We start from the raw sequence: 9,910 nt of genomic DNA on the forward strand, positions 1-9,910 counted from the left end.
TGGGTATTGGGAAGTAGTTGATGAGGTAGGGACCTATTGCCCTGCATTCAAACCTTGGGAGTTACTATTACGTTATGCTTATATTGCAATGCTATCCTCGTAGACGTGGATTGGGTTTTGAGAGTATTCCATGACAGATGTGAGGTTGTTAATTAATGGTTCAACTTAAGGTGGCAACTTTAATACACATCTGGGTGGATTGAAGCACCTGGGGTACCCAGTGATTGCCTGTATTTTTTGGAAATCCCGGGGTACCGTGTGATTCTCCTATGGACCGCCACCCAGGCTCAAAGGGATCATGAGATTATTCATACTAGAAACTTCCGTGTGCAGCCACAAGCTATTATGGGCTCTAGCATAGTTGATTAAGTCGTGTGAACTCTTATAGTGGTATACTAGCAGATGTAGGGGATGTAGGTGGTACGGTCTACCCATCGTAAGGTGCTAACGCTTCTGAAAGACTATGTCTCGGTCATCCGTTTCTCAAACACCTTGTAGTGCGAGAAATCCAACGGAGGAGATCGAGTCTTGTGGGTAAAGTGTGCAAACCTCTGCAGAGTGTATAAACTAATCATGGTTAGCCGTGTCCCCGGTTATGGACATCTTGAGTATCTGGTTCTTGGATTATCATGTTGATCTCATCATGTTACTTAATTTAATTTGATTGGGTATAATCACGTTTCTTCATTGGGATTGAGTTGGGTGAACCTTCTCAATGTTTAACAACCACCATGATAGTTACATAAAATTTATTCCTTTCCAGTAGGGAAAATTTGGCTTTTCGCAAAACTGTAACCATAGAGCTTTCCAGCAGCCATATATGCATGTAGTGATAGCATTTATCCTGTTCATTACTCTCTTGTGTTATCTTGCCAGTACATTCAATGTACTGGCCCGTTTCGGGCTGCAACGTCTCATGTTGCAGGATTCTTACAACGAGTAAGTGATACGTTAGGGTTATGATTTCTACACTCAACTTTACCGTTGGTGTTGATGGGAATCCACAACCTTGTTGTTACTTCCGCTATTTGGATTGAGGTAATAGTATTTATGTTATTTTATACATGTGATTTACCTCTGTTATAAATCCTCGAGTACTGTGTGTGTCAGCATACCGATCCAGGGATGACACTTAAGCACAGAGACTTGACCGTCTGAGGTCGGGTCGCTACATAGTCTTGGACTAGTGCCCTCGCAGGCGGGTTGCCAACCGGGGAGCGGCGGTTCCCGATCCTGCGCATGCCGCCAAGAAGGTGAAGAAGATTACCTCCTAGAGCAACAAGCAGGATGTGCTGCGTCGGCAGTCCTCCCGCCTCGCCGGGGCTAAAACCCCTCCCGCCAAGCAATCTGCTGCTGCGGGAGTTGACTCCAGCTCCCAGTCCGGCTCAAGCTCCTCGCAGAACTCATCCTCGTCGGAGCCCCCTGCGCCTCAGCAAACCCCAAAGCTACTGGGAAGTTCCATTCCCCCGACCCAGAAGAGAGGCTGGGCGCCCTCACACCCATTGAGTTTGAGTTGAACTCCATTCTCATCGATGAAGAGTAAGACGAACAATCCCCTTTCCTTGAAGTAGTTCGAGTGTGCTTGCTTGCTCTTGTTGACTGGTCTTTTGCTTGCTGCCTTTGTTAGGGAGGAGGAGGAGGAGACGGAGACTCTCATCCACCGGTCCAAACGGCTCAAGCGCGCGGAGCCGCCGAAGACTGTGGAGGGCACAGGCCTAGCGGGGAGCAGCATGAACGACCCGACACCAAGCCCCCAACTCAGCCCCCGGCACGAAAGCACGGGATTGGCCCCTCCTGTGGGGAGAGATGCGGAAGAGCTCCCAACCTCCTAGGCTGGAAGAGGAGGAGAGATGGCCCAGGACGAGCCCCTCCAGGAAGGACTTACTCCGCCCGCCGATCGAGTCGAGGAGCCCCCGACGATGGCTTCAACAGGAGAGATTACCCAGGACAATGCCATGGTTGTCGCGGGAGGGGACGGAAATCATGGCCCGACAACTGATGTTGATGGGGAAACTGAGGCCTCCACCCAGCAGACACCTTCGGGTAATTCATCTGTTCTTTTCTCCTTCCTTCTCTCTCTTTTATTTTACCATCTCGCTTCATGCTTCGGGCTTCGCTGACACTTCTGCTTATTGATTTTTTCTTGTCTTCTTCGCTTGCAATCCCTCAGGCCGAAGAGCCTAAACTGCTGGAAGAAGTGGCCAGCATAGGGAGAGATGCCGCAGATAAAGCCGCCAAGATCACCGCCGCGGAGGGATAGAGTCATGCTGCCGGGAGCATTCAGGAGCCCCTGATGGAGACGAAGCAGACCCTTGACGGCGCGCCTGGGGCGGGGACGAAGGTCGAAGAGAAAGTTCCCCTCCAACCCATGGACCCTCTCCCCTGATTTGGTACTATGGCGGGGGCCTCGCAACCACCCTTGAGCCAGTTGGCGCTGGTGCTCGCGCAGCCTGGGCTCGGAGCCCCTGGCTCGTCAGTGGCGATGAGTGCGAAACTTGATGAAGAGCTCCAGCGCATTCTGGCGTCGCTGTATCAAGGGGTCGAAGAGGTCGACGATTCTGTCGCTGTCGCAATGGACTTTTCTTTTATGGAGTCCATGGCGGTAGGCATTAGCGAGATGCAGGGCCGGCACAGCCAGAAATGGCAGGCCTCAAGGAGCAGCGCAAGTCCGCCAACAAGGTAATCCAGCAACTAAGGGACTGTTACCTCTTTAGCGTGCGTTGGTTTTCCCTTGAAGAGGAAAGGGTGATGCAGCAAAGTAGCGTAAATATTTCCCTCAGTTTTTGAGAACCAAGGTATCAGTCCAGTAGGAGACAACACACAAGTCACCTAGTACCTGCACAAACAATCAAGAACCTTGCAACCAACGCGATAAAGGGGTTCTCAATCCCTTCACGGTCACTCGCAAAAGTGAGATCTAATAAAGATAGTAAAGTAAATATTTTTGGTATTTTTGTTGTATAGATTGGAAAGTAAAGATTGCAAAATAGTAAATGAGATGCGATGTAAATAATAGAGATGCAATATAATAAGAAAGGGACCTGGGGGCCATAGGTTTCACTAGTGGCTTCTCTCAGATAGCATGTATTACGGTGGGTGAACAAATTACTGCCGAGCAATTGATAGAAAAGCGCATAGTTATGAAGATATCTAAGGCAATGATCATGAATATAGGCATAACGTCCGTGTCAAGTAGACCGAAACAATTCTGCATCTACTACTATTACTCCACACATCGACCTCTATCCAGCATGCATCTAGAGTATTATGTTCATAAGAACAGAGTAACGCATAAGCAAGATGACATGATGTAGAGGGATAAACTCAAGCCATATGATATAAACCCCATCTTTTTATCCTCGATGGCAACAATACAATACATGCCTTGATGCCCCTACTGTCACTGGGAAAGGACACTGCAAGATTGAAACCAAAGCTAAGCACTTCTCCCATTGCAAGAAAGAACAATCTAGTAGGCCAAACTAAACGGATAATTCGAAGAGACTTGCAAATATATCAAATCATGCATATAAGAATTCAGAGAAGAACCAAATAATATTCATACATAATCTTGTTCATAAATTCACAATTCATCGGATCTCGGCAAATACACCGCAAAATAGTATTACATCAAATAGATCTCGAAGAACATCGAGGAGAACTTTGTATCGAGAATCAAAGAGAGAGAAGAATCCATCTAGCTAATAACTATGGACCCGAAGGTCTGTGGTAAACTACTCACGCTTCATCGGAGAGGCAATGGTGTTGATGTAGAAGCCCTCCATGATTGATTCCCCCTCCGACAGATCACCGGAAAAGGCCCCAAGATGGAATCTCACGGGTACAGAAGGTTGCGGCGGTGGAAAAGTGGTTTCTTGGCTCTCTCTGATCGATCTAGGGTATAAGAGTATATATAGGAGAAAGAATTACGTCGGTGGAGCTACGAGGGGCCCACGAGGGTGGGGGCGCGCCTACCCCCCGGGCGCGCCCTCCTGCCTCGTGGCCGCCTCATGGCGTTCTAGGCTTCAACTCCAAGTTTTCTGGATTGCTTTCGTTCCGAGAAAGATCATCGTGAAGGTTTCATTCCTTTTGGATTCTGTTTGGTATACCTTTTTTGTGAAACTCTAAAATAGGCAAAAAAAGAAACTGGCACTGGGCCTCTGGTTAATAGGTTAGTCCCAAAAGTAATATAAAAGAGCATATTAAAGTCCATTAAACATCCAAAACAGATAATATAATAGCATGGAACAATAAAAAATTATAGATACGTTGGAGACGTATCAAGCATCCCCAAGCTTAATTCTTGCTCATCCTCGAGTAGGTAAATGATAAAAACAGAATTTTTGATGTGGAATGCTACCTAACATAATTATCAATGTAATTTTCTTTATTGTGGCATGAATGTTCAGATCCGAAAGATTCAAGACAACAGTTTAATATTGACATAAAAATAATAATACTTCAAGCATACTAACAAAGTAATCATGTCTTCTCAAAATAACATGGCCAAAGAAAGCTCATCCCTACAAAATTATATAGTTTGGCTTTGCTCCATCTTCGTCACACAAATGTTCAAATCATGCACAACCCCGATGACAAGCCAAGCAATTGTTTCATACTTTAGTATTCTCAAACTTTTCAACTTTCACGCAATACATGAGCGCGAGCCATGGACATAACACTATAGGTGGAATAGAATGGTGGTTGTGGAGAAGACAAAAAAAGAGGAAGATAGTCTCATATAAACTAGGCGTATTAATGGGTTATGGAGATGCCCATCAATAGATATCAATGTGAGTGAGTAGGATTGCCATGCAACAGATGCACTAGAGCTATAAATGTATGAAAGCTCAACAAAAGAAACTAAGTGGGTGTGCATCCAACTTGCTTGCTCACGAAGACCTAGGGCTTTTTGAGGAAGCCCATCGTTGGAATATACAAGCCAAGTTCTATAATGAAAAAATCCCACTAGTATATGAAAGTGACAAAATAAGAGACTCTCTATCATGAAGATCATGGTGCTACTTTGAAGCACAAGTGTGGAAAAAGGATAGTAGAATTGTCCCTTCTCTTCTTTTCTCTCTTTTTTTGGCTTCTTTGGCCACTCTTTTTTTCATTGGCTTCCTTGGCCTCTCTTTTTTTTGTATTTCCTCACACGGGACAATGCTCTAATAATGATGATCATCACACTTCTATTTATTTACAACTCAAGGATTACAACTCGATACTTAGAACAAAATATGACTCTATATGCGTGCCTCCGGCGGTGTACCGGGATGTGCAATGCATCAAGAGTGACATGTATGAAAAAATTATGAATGGTGGCTTTGCCACAAATACGATGTCAACTACATGATCATGCAAAGCAATATGACAATGATGAAGCGTGTCATAATAAACGGAACGTTGGAAAGTTGCATGGCAATATATCTTGGAATGGCTATGGAAATGCCATAATAGGTAGGTATGGTGGCTGTTTTGAGGAAGGATATGTGGTGGGTTTATGGTACCGGCAAAAGTTGCGCGGCACAAGAGAGGCTAGCAATGGTGGAAAGGTGAGAGTGCGTATAATCCATGGACTCAACATTAGTCATAAAGAACTCACATACTTTTTGCAAAAATCTACAAGTCGTCAAAACCAAGCACTACGCGCATGCTCCTAGGGGGATAGATTGGTAGGAAAAGACCATCGCTCGTCCCCGACCGCCACTCATAAGGAAGACAATCAAAGAAACACCTCATGCTTCAAATTTGTTACACAACGGTTACCATACGTGCATGCTACGGGACTTGCAAACCTCAACACAAGTATTTATCAAATTCATAATTAATCTACTAGCATGACTCTAATATCACCATCCTCATGTCTCAAAACAATCATCAAGCATCAAACTTCTCATAGTATTCAACGCACTTTATATGAAAGTTTTTATTATACCCATCTTGGATGCCCATCATATTAGGACTAGTTTTATAGCCAAAGAAAATTACGATGCTGTTCTAAAAGACTCTAAAAATAATATAAGTGAAGCATGAGAGATCAATAATTTCTATAAAATAAAACCACCACCGTGCTCTAAAAAGATATCAGTGAAGCACTAGAGCAAAATTATCTAGCTCAAAAGATATAAGTGAAGCACATAGAGTATTCTAATAAATTCCGATTCATGCGTGTTTCTCCCAAAAGGTGTGTACAGCAAGGATGATTTCGGTAAACTAAAAAGCAAAGACTCATATCATACAGGATGCTCCAAGCAAAGCACATATCATGTGGTGAATAAAAATATAGCCTCAAGTAAAGTTATCGATAGACGAAGACGAAAGAGGGATGTCTTCCGGGGCATCCCCAAGCTAAGGCTTTTGGTTGTCCTTGAATTTTACCTAGGGGTGCCTTGCGCATCCCCAAGCTTAGGCTCTTGCCACTCCTTATTCCAAAATCCATCAAATCTTTACCCAAAAACTTGAAAACTTCACAACACAAAACTTCAACAGAAAATCTCATGAGCTCTGTTAGTATAAGAAAATAAACCACCACTTTAAGGTACTGTAATGAACTCATTATTTATTTATATTGGTGTTAAACCTACTGTATTCCAACTTCTCTATGGTTCATACCCCCCGATACTACTCATAGATTCACCAAAATAAGCAAACAACACACGAAAAAAACAGAATCTGTCAAAAACAGAACAGTCTGTAGTAATCTGACTTGTTCGAATACTTATGGAACTCCAAAAATTCTTAAATAAATTTGTGGACGTGAATAATTTGTCTATTAATCATCTGAAAAAGGAATCAACCTAAAATCACTCTCCAGTAAAAAATGGCAGCTAATCTCGTGAGCGCAAAAGTTTCTGTTTTTTACAGCAAGATCGCAAAGACTTCACCCAAGTCTTCCCAAAGGTTCTACTTGGCACAAACAATAATTAAAACATAAAACCACATCTAAACAGAAGCTAGATGAATTATTTATTACTAAACAGGAACAAAAAGGAAAGAACAAAAATAAAATTGGGTTGACTCCCAACAAGCGCTATCGTTTAACGCCCCTAGCTAGGCATAAAGGCAAGAATAGATCTAGGTATTGTCATCTTTGGTATGCAATCCATAAGTGGCTCTCATAATAGATTCATAAGGCAATTTAATTTTATTCCTAGGAAAGTGTTCCATGCCTTTCTTTAACGGAAATTGGAATCTAATATTTCCTTCTTTCATGTCAATAATTGCACCAATCGTTCTAAGGAAAGGTCTACCAAGAATAATAGGACATGTAGGATTGCAATCTATATCAAGAACAATAAAATCTATGGGCACATAATTCCTATTTGCAACAATAAGAACATCATTAATCCTTCCCATAGGTTTCTTAATGGTGGAATCCGCAATATGCAAATTTAGAGAACAATCATCAAATTCACGGAAACCTAGCACATCACACAAAGTTTTTGGAATCGTGGAAACACTAGCACCCAAATCACATAAAGCATAGCATTCATAATCTTTAATCTTAATGTTAATAGTAGGTTCCCACTTATCATAAAGTTTTCTAGGGATAGAAACTTCTAGTTCAAGATTTTCTTCATAGGATTGCATTAACGCGTCAACGATATGTTTAGTAAAAGCTTTATTTTGATTATAAGCATGAGGAGAATTTAACACGGATTGCAACAAGGAAATACAATCTATCAAAGAGCAATTATCATAATTAAATTCTTTGAAATCCAAAATAGTGGGTTCATTGCTATGTAAAGTTTTGACCTCTTCATTCCCACTTTTATTAATTTTTGCATCAAGATCTAAAAACTCTGAATCATTGGGACGCCTTTTAACTAAAGTTGACTCATCTCCAGTCCCATCTTTATAAAGATTCATATTGGAAAACAAAGATTTAATAGGAGACACATCAATCACTTTTAGATCTTCATCATTATTATTATCTAGATCTTCCGGTTTAGCGGCCATCTTATTAACTAAGGTGGCTTGCTTATCCGAAGTTTGGCCTACTACATTTTCAAGATGAGAAAACTGAGATTTCAAACCATAAAATTCCTTAGACATATCATCGAGCTCTTTATTCATTTACTCCATAAAACTTTTTTGTTCTTTAAGCTCATTTCTGAAGAAATTATTATGCTCAAATTGCAAAGACATAAAGCTTCTAACGTTGTTTTCAATTTCTTCCAACTTTCTAAGGTGAGGATGAACTCCTTTTGGAAGAGCCATCAAAGCAAACAGGCACACTAGCACCTAAGAACACCAGAAGAAAGCAAAAAGAGACGAACAAAAAAAGGGCGAAGAAAAGGCAAAGGTTTTCAAAAATCATTTTAGAAGTGGGGGAGAGGAAAACGTGAGGCGAATGGAAAATAATGTAATGCGAGGGAGAAGAGTTTATGATGGGTACTTGGTATGTCTTGACTTGGTGTAGATCTCCACGGCAACGGCGCCAGAAATCCTTCTTGCTACATCTTGAGCATGCGTTGGTTTTCCCTTGAAGAGGAAAGGGTGATGCAGGAAATTAGGGTAAGTATTTCCCTCAGTTTTTTAGAACCAAGGTATCAATCCAGTAGGAGACAATGCACAAGTCACCTAGTACCTGCACAAACAATCAAGAACCTTGCAACCAACGCGATAAATGGGTTGTCAATCCCTTCACGGCCACTCGCAAAAGTGAGATCTAATAAAGATAGTAAACTAAATATTTTTGGTACTTTTGTTGTATAGATTGGATAGTAAAGATTGCAAAATAGTAAATGAGATGCGATGTAAATAAAAGAGATGCAATATAATAAGAAAGAGACCCAGGGGCCATAGGTTTCACTAGTGGCTTCTCTCAAGATAGCATCTATTACGGTGGGTGAACAAATTACTATCGAGCAATTGATAGAAAAGCGCATAGTTATGAAGATATCTAAGGCAATGATCATGAATATAGGCATCACATCTGTGTCAAGTAGACCGAAACGATTCTGCATCTACTACTATTACTCCACACATCGACCGCTATCCAGCATGCATCTAGAGTATTAAGTTCATAAGAACAGTGTAACGCATTAAGCAAGATGATATGATGTAGAGGGATAAACTCAAGCAATATGATATAAAACCCATCTTTTTATCCTCGATGGCAACAATACAATATGTACCTTGTTGCCCCTACTGTCACTGGGAAAGGACATCGCAAGATTGAACCCAAAGCTAAGCACTTACTCCCATTGCAAGAAAGATCAATCTAGTACGCCAAACTAAACCGATAATTCGAAGAGACTTGCAAAGATATCAAACCATGCATATAAGAATTCAGAGAAGAACCAAATAATATTCATAGATAATCTTGTTCATAAATCCACAATTCATCGGATCTCGGCAAACACACCGCAAAAGAGTATTACATCAAATAGATCTCCAAGAACGTCGAGGAGAACTTTGTATCGAGAATCAAAGAGAGAGAAGAAGCCATCTAGCTAATAACTATGGACCTGAAGGTCTGTGGTAAACTACTCACGCTTCATCGGAGAGGCAATGGTGTTGATGTAGAAGCCCTCCGTGATTGATTCCCCCTCCGGCGGATCGCCGGAAAAGGCCCCAAGATGGGATCTCACGAGTACAGAAGGTTGCGGCGGTGGAAAAGTGGTTTCTTGGCTCCCTCCGATCGATCTAGGGTATAAGAGTATATATAGGCGAAAGAAGTACGTCGGTGGAGCTACGAGGAGCCCACAACGGGGGGGAGCGCGCCTACCCCCCCCCCCCCCCGGGCGCGCCCTCCTGCCTCGTGGCGTTCCAGACTTCAACTCCAAGTCTTCTGGATTGCTTTTGGTCCAAGAAAGATCATCGCGAAGGTTTCATTCCGTTTGGTATTCCTTTTCTGCGAAACTCTAAAATAGGAAAAAAAAACAGAAACTGGCACTGAGCC

This window comes from Triticum aestivum, chromosome 2D (assembly GCF_018294505.1).
Source record: "Triticum aestivum cultivar Chinese Spring chromosome 2D, IWGSC CS RefSeq v2.1, whole genome shotgun sequence".
NCBI lineage: Eukaryota > Viridiplantae > Streptophyta > Magnoliopsida > Poales > Poaceae > Triticum > Triticum aestivum.